The following is a 6988-nucleotide window of genomic DNA, read 5'->3' on the forward strand; positions in this document are numbered from 1 at the left end:
CTACAAAGTACAACGTTGTTTATCGTTGAAACTTGATTAGACATGAATAAATATGAAGGACAAAGCAGTCTTAACTTGGTTAGAGTTAATGAATTCGTTTTATAGGAGAATCCAAATTCGTGCATAACTCATAAAATAGAGCTTATTTTCGGATTCCTGAAGAATGAGTCTGGTTCTTTCTCATAATACAAAGTTTGTTGTTTATTGTTGAAACTTCATCAGAAGTGAGGAAATAAATGAATGCCTATCAACAAATGTGGGATCTAAACTCTAGTGCTTCCTCTAAAATAATTTCCTTTCTCACTTTAGAAATGTGTGTGTGTAAGTCACAACACCCGTGACACCAAAACGGCTTTCTTTTCTCTACACTCTGCACTATGAGCACACACACCAAATCAGAAAAGCTTTTTTCTCTCTTTTCTACATTATGGACTGTGGGGACACAAAACCGCTCTCTCTCTTTTTTTTTTTTTATCGTCTGCCAGGGCGTTGTCTCACGTATTAGATTATGCTTAAGATACGAATGGGTTTATCAGTCACATCAGAATCCATACATACTGATCCTCCCGTAATAAAATAGTCGGATCTTATCAAACACACTTTGTTTCTTGTGACAATCAAGTCAGCGAAACAGCGTATACACGTCAAGACACTGAATCAAGTTTGCCACAAGAACTCATAAGTTTGGCAGTATTGCCGTCAGCAATCATACACCCATTTTATTTTCGTGAGACATGTGCAAGCACCTGTTCATCTACTGTTCTATCACTATGAATTAGTGATCTATTATCAATAAGGATACTTCTACAACTACTATCAAAGTATGTCCGGACTTCTTATGTTGTCAGTTGCTATATATGAATAAGTGGGTAGCTACTGACAAGCATTAAGCATGTCACACAGCCCAAACATATAACATTTCAGGACACACCACACAGTTAACAACCACAGTGAAGCGTGTCAAAGCCCAAACATGTAACATTCAACAGGACACTTACACAACACATTCAAATCAAACAGTCAGACAACATACAAGAACATATACCCCAGCCGGCATTGCTCCCTGCCTATTTTCGTACAGCACACTATGTGTGCGCACACCTTTATTCACAAACTCTTCAACTTATACTCTTTTACCGAAGCTGCTACAGCTCGATTGGCCGAATACCCTTTGATCCTATTTCGGTGAATTTGACATCTGCCTTACATATAACAGATTAGCGGTTTAGCAGTTTTAATTTAGTTTGAGTGAAGGAATTCATTTTATAGCAAAATCCGAAATCGTGAAGAACTCATGAAAGTAAGCTTATTCTCGGATTCCTGAAACTTTAGATTTGCTCTTTCTTTTACTGCAAAGTACAACGTTGTTTTTTTTGTTTAAATCTTTCTAGACATGGTAAATATTAAGGACAAAGCAGTTTTCACATAGTTTGAGTGAAGGAGTTCATTTTATAGATAAAATCCCAAGAGTCTGCTGAGAAAAGAGAGTGAATGCGAAGTAGACTTTAACACGGCTATGGGAGCGATCCGAGTGTGGGCTAACCGGGAGAATTGCTTGAAAGAAACGCGACACCGAATGAGCGATCAGAACAAAGCCTCAATACAGGATTCTCGTGGTGTTTTTGTTGCTGCCTTGTCTTTTGCACAGAGTAAAAGACAAGGCAGCCATCGAATAGGGCCCGATTGTTCCTAGTTGGTCAGCCGAGGAGCAGGGGGGGGGGGGCAAGCGTCTCAACCAAGCAAAGCTCACCATGGGGAAGGTGGCTATGCCTGATGCCCTGCTCCCGCAGTGACGGATAATCGTACTCTGGTTTCTCTTCATAACGTACAAGTCTTTCGCCTTTTACTAAAGATTTCTGTGGAGAGCAGCACTAATGAGTTGTTTCTATTTTTGGCAGGCTTTACCTTTGCGGGTGAAGCCCTTTCTGTCTGTGCAAAAGAAATCTTCTTACTGTGCAGAGTGACTTCTCTGAGTAGAGTCGCCTTACTTGTTGCGACTGTGCCGATGTTCGAAGCTGGAGTGCAAAGTTGTTGCTTGAATGGTGCTTGCTGGAGCGTGCGGGGGTGCAAAGTTATACCATTTAAAAGGGCTGAAGAGTGCTCAGTGCAGCAGGTGGGCGGAGGTGCATAGTGACACTCTGGCCACCTATGGCCATAAAAAGAACACCGCTACAAGTGCGCATTGTGCCAGGAAGGGCCCTCGGACGTGAACCAGTGGACAGTTGTCGCTTCTCGGCCTTTTGGCTAAGATCAAGTGTAGTATCTGTTCTTATCAGTTTAATATCTGATATGTCCTCTATACGAGGACTACATATTAAATGGATTTTTAAGAATAGGAGTTGAAAAAGAAGCTTGCTCCGTTCACTCCAAGCCTCGACCCGGTACTGCAGTGCCGCTGGGAATGGTGCGCTCTCCTCTGCTCTTGTGAAAAAGCAAACAGCGGTGCAGGATGGAAGTTTCAGGGAGCCCAAGATGAAACTTTCTTTTAATCTGCTGAGAAAAGAGACTGAATGCGAAGTAGACTTTAACACGGCTCTGGGAGCGAGCCGAGTGCGGGCTAACCGGGAGAATTGCTTGAAAGAAACGCGACACCGAATGAGTGGTCAGAACAAAGCCTCAATACGGTGTTCCCGTGGTGTTTGTGGCTGCCTTGTCTTTTGCACAGAGTAAAAGACAAGGCAGCCATCAAATAGGGCCCGATTGTTCCTACTTGGTCAGCCGAGGAGCAGGGGGGGGGGCAAGCGTCTCAACCAAGCAAAGCTCACCAAGTAGGAACAATCGGGCCCTATTCGATGGCTGCAACACCTGAAAGAGATATTGATGCGAGACCCGATCAAATGCTTTTTCAAAGTCTAAATTTAAGATGACAAGCCGGGTGTTTCTGTCTCTAGCGTAATCAATGATGTCTCGAATCAGTACGAGGCTGTCGTTGAGTTGTCTCCCTGAGATGGCACAAGCTTGGTCTGGGTGAATTACCTCCTCTAAAACAGAGGACATCCGTGTCGCTAAAACCTTGCTAAAAAGTTTACAGTCAAAGTTTAAAAGTGTGATGGGCCTCCAATTCTTTAGGTCAGTCTTATCATTTTTTTTATAAAGTAGAGTCACTATTCCCACTCTAAAACTGTCAGGCAGTCGGTCGAGTTTTTCAAAATCTTTAAAAACATCTAAAACGTCTGATGATAAAAGGTCCCAATAGGTCAGATAGAATTCTGCAGGAAGCCCGTCTAAACCTGGAGCTCGACTTCTCTTAAAACCTGTTAGGCATTTTTTTAACTCTAAAGCAGTAAAATCCTGTGTCAAGTGTGCATTCTCTTTTACGGTTTTGTCAACGAATTTTAAAATTTCTGCCGATGTTTCCAAGTGCACTGGTTTCTCTTTGTACATGTTATTATAAAAGGTATGTACAGTTTCAATCATCTCTTGTGTGGATTTTGTTAAAAACCCATCTTCTCTTTTTAGATTTTGAATACACTCCTTTTTATTTATAACTTTCTTTCTTTTTCACCTTCCTCAATTTCCTGCTCCCTGCTTCTTACAAAAATTCCTTTACTCTTTATTTCTGCTAAAACTGACATTTCCTTTTTGACATCTTTGATTTCTTCTTTAAAGTCTATGCCACACTGATTTAGTTTAAAGTAGCGCTGTAAGCGTTTATGTAGTCCCATCATACATCGATTCTCTTTCCTTTTTTTACGTTTACCTTGCTGTTTAAAAAAAGTCTGGGTCGTTTCCTTCACCATTTCCCACCATTGTGCATGTGTTTCGTAGAGGTCTTGAAGGGTATGCCACTCTTTATAACATTCCCTGTACTGACTGACTATGATTTCATCCTCCAACAGGGAACAGTTGAGTTTCCACAGACCACTTCCTACCGTCACACCAGAAGGGGGTGAAAGGGTGCAGGAGAGCATAAGGTGGTCTGAAAAGAAAACAGGGGTTAATCTAACATCAGTGGGTGGGCAATCTCTAGTAAAGAAATAATCAATGCGAGAGGCTCTGGTGCCATCATGACTAAACCAGGTGAAGCCCTCCTCTCTGGGATGCATGGTTTTAAAACAGTCAGTAAGCTTAAAATCCCTGCATATGCCCTGAAGTAAAATCGAAGTCTTATCCACTTTAAAATCTACCCCTGCTCTTTTTCTATCTTTCCTGCTCAAGATACAGTTAAAATCCCCTCCTACAACTAAAGGTACTTGCCCTAGCATGTAAAGCTGTATATCTTCTAAAAGGTCATACCTTTAATTTTTTCCATTGAAACCATAAATATTGAAGAGGTTAAAGTCTTGCCCCATAAAATTCAAGTGTGCTAAAAGTGCCCATCCGTCTCTCACCACTGTGCTACCTTTCACCAGAACATGCGGATTTTTAATTAGAATGGCCACACCATCATTTTTATTTTGATTTGAGCCACTCCATATCGATAAATGGGGCCACATTTCCTCCCATTGTCTATGGTTTTTTAAAAAAGGTAGTCCACATTCTTGTATTAAAAACACATCTGATTTTATGGAGTCTAAGAAGAATAAAATACTCTGGGCTCTTGTCTTCGATTTCACACTTCTCACATTTAGTGTTGAGAAGGTGAGAACCATTAAAAGCATAAAGGAAAGTAGGTATGTCATTTTCGTTTTTCTAAGTTATCAAAACAAATTACACACTCAGGTTATTTCTTGGGAAACTAGCTCTTCCTTCATTTCTTTAGGTGAAAAGTGAGTAGGGTGATCTATATTTCCTTTTCGGACTCTCGGTGTTGGCCTCTGACGCAATGTTGCATTTAACTGAATTCTCACAGACTTCAACACTGAGTGGTGAGGCCTCTACAGGCCCCTCCCCTTTTTGCTCCTCACTTCCAATCCAAGCTTTTGGCGGGAAGTTTGAATTTATTGGGTCAACCTCTTCACTTTGTTCACCAACTGCCACCTTTGGTCCTTCTCTTTGTTGGCTTGACTGTGGCTTTACCGTCTTTAATTTGTTGGCAAAAGATTTAGGGCAATCTCTGAAGAGGTGATTTAATTCTCCACAGAGATTACATTTCCTGCCATTTGGACACTCTCCAAAAGTTTGCCCAATTTCTCTGCTCTTCCCACATAACACCTTGGTACAAGCCTCAACCAGGTGCCCATGCTCACCACACTTGCGGCAGAACTTGGGCTGCCCCTGGTAGTGGATGTAACCTCGGTTTTCAAGGTGGCCAGAGTGTCGCCCACCCGCTGCACTGAGCACTCTTCAGCCCTTTTAAATGGTATAACTTTGCACTCCCGCATGCTCCAGCAAGCACCATTCAAGCAACAACTTTGCACTCCAGCTTCGAACATCGGCACAGTCGCAACAAGTAAGGCGACTCTACGCAGAGAAGTCACTCTGCACAGTAACAAGATTTCTTTTGCACAGACAGAAAGGGCTTCACCCGCAAAGGTAAAGCCTGCCAAAAATAGAAACAACTCATTAGTGCTGCTCTCCACAGAAATCTTTAGTAAAAGGCGAAAGACTTGTACGTTATGAAGAGAAACCAGAGTACGATTATCCGTCACTGCGGGAGCAGGGCATCAGGCTAGTTGGCATAGCCACCTTCCCCATGGTGAGCTTTGCTTGGTTGAGACGCTTGCTCCCCCCCCCTTGCTCCTCGGCTGACCAAGTAGGAACAATCGGGCCCTATTCGATGGCTGCCTTGTCTTTTACTCTGTGCAAAAGACAAGGCAGCAACAAAAACACCACGAGAATCCCGTATTGAGGCTTTGTTCTGACCGCTCATTCGGGGTCGCGTTTCTTTCAAGCAATTCTCCTGGTTAGCCCACACTCGGCTCGCTCCCATAGCCGTGTTAAAGTCTACTTCGCATTCACTCTCTTTTCTCAGCAGACTCTTGGGATTTTATCTATAAAATGAATTCCTTCACTCAAACTATGTGAAAACTGCTTTGTCCTTAATATTTACCATGTCTAGAAAGATTTAAACAAAAGAAACAACGTTGTACTTTGCAGTAAAAGAAAGAGCAAATCTAAAGTTTCAGGAATCCGAGAATAAGCTTACTTTCATGAGTTCTTCACGATTTCGGATTTTGCTATAAAATGAATTCCATCACTCAAACTAAATTAAAACTGCTAAACCGCTAATCTGTTATATGTAAGGCAGATGTCAAATTCACCGAAATAGGATCAAAGGGTATTCGGCCAATCGAGCTGTAGCAGCTTCGGTAAAAGAGTATAAGTTGAAGAGTTTGTGAATAAAGGTGTGCGCACACATAGTGTGCTGTACGAAAATAGGCAGGGAGCAATGCCGGCTGGGGTATATGTTCTTGTATGTTGTCTGACTGTTTGATTTGAATGTGTTGTGTAAGTGTCCTGTTGAATGTTACATGTTTGGGCTTTGACACGCTTCACTGTGGTTGTTAACTGTGTGGTGTGTCCTGAAATGTTATATGTTTGGGCTGTGTGACATGCTTAATGCTTGTCAGTAGCTACCCACTTATTCATATATAGCAACTGACAACATAAGAAGTCCGGACATACTTTGATAGTAGTTGTAGAAGTATCCTTATTGATAATAGATCACTAATTCATAGTGATAGAACAGTAGATGAACAGGTGCTTGCACATGTCTCACGAAAATAAAATGGGTGCATCATTGCTGATGGCAGAGCAATACTGCCAAACTTATGAGTTCTTGTGGCAAACTTGATTCAGTGTCTTGACGTGTATACGCTGTTTCGCTGACTTGATTGTCACAAGAAACAAAGTGTGTTTGATAAGATCCGACCATTTTATTACGGGAGGATCAGTATGTATGGATTCTGATGTGACTGATAAACCCATTCGTATCTTAAGCATAATCTAATACATGAGACAACGCCCTGGCACACGATAAAAAAAAAAAGAGAGAGAGCGGTTTTGTGTCCCCACAGTCCATAATGTAGAAAAGAGAGAAAAAAGCCTTTCTGATTTGGTGTGTGTGCTCATAGTGGAGAGTGTAGAGAAAAGAAAGCCGTTTTGG

General features: G+C 41.8%; 3 non-coding genes across 3 annotated transcripts; 2 read left to right on the forward strand and 1 right to left on the reverse strand.

The window, feature by feature from the left end:
- The first annotated feature begins 1802 nt into the window (after positions 1-1802).
- Positions 1803-1916, forward strand: LOC140310668 (U5 spliceosomal RNA). The gene has a single exon (XR_011916717.1). It is a non-coding gene; the product is annotated as a U5 spliceosomal RNA (small nuclear RNA).
- A 308-nt stretch (positions 1917-2224) lies between these two features.
- On the forward strand, positions 2225-2415 carry LOC140310615 (U2 spliceosomal RNA). Its single transcript, XR_011916669.1, has one exon. It is a non-coding gene; the product is annotated as a U2 spliceosomal RNA (small nuclear RNA).
- Positions 2416-5404: 2989 nt separating this feature from the next.
- LOC140310669 (U5 spliceosomal RNA) lies at positions 5405-5518 on the reverse strand. Its single transcript, XR_011916718.1, has one exon. It is a non-coding gene; the product is annotated as a U5 spliceosomal RNA (small nuclear RNA).
- Positions 5519-6988: the final 1470 nt, after the last annotated feature.

Source organism: Leuresthes tenuis, unplaced genomic scaffold (assembly GCF_036924035.1).
Source record: "Leuresthes tenuis unplaced genomic scaffold, fLeuTen1.0.hap1 SCAF_6, whole genome shotgun sequence".
In the NCBI taxonomy this organism is placed as follows: domain Eukaryota; kingdom Metazoa; phylum Chordata; class Actinopteri; order Atheriniformes; family Atherinopsidae; genus Leuresthes; species Leuresthes tenuis.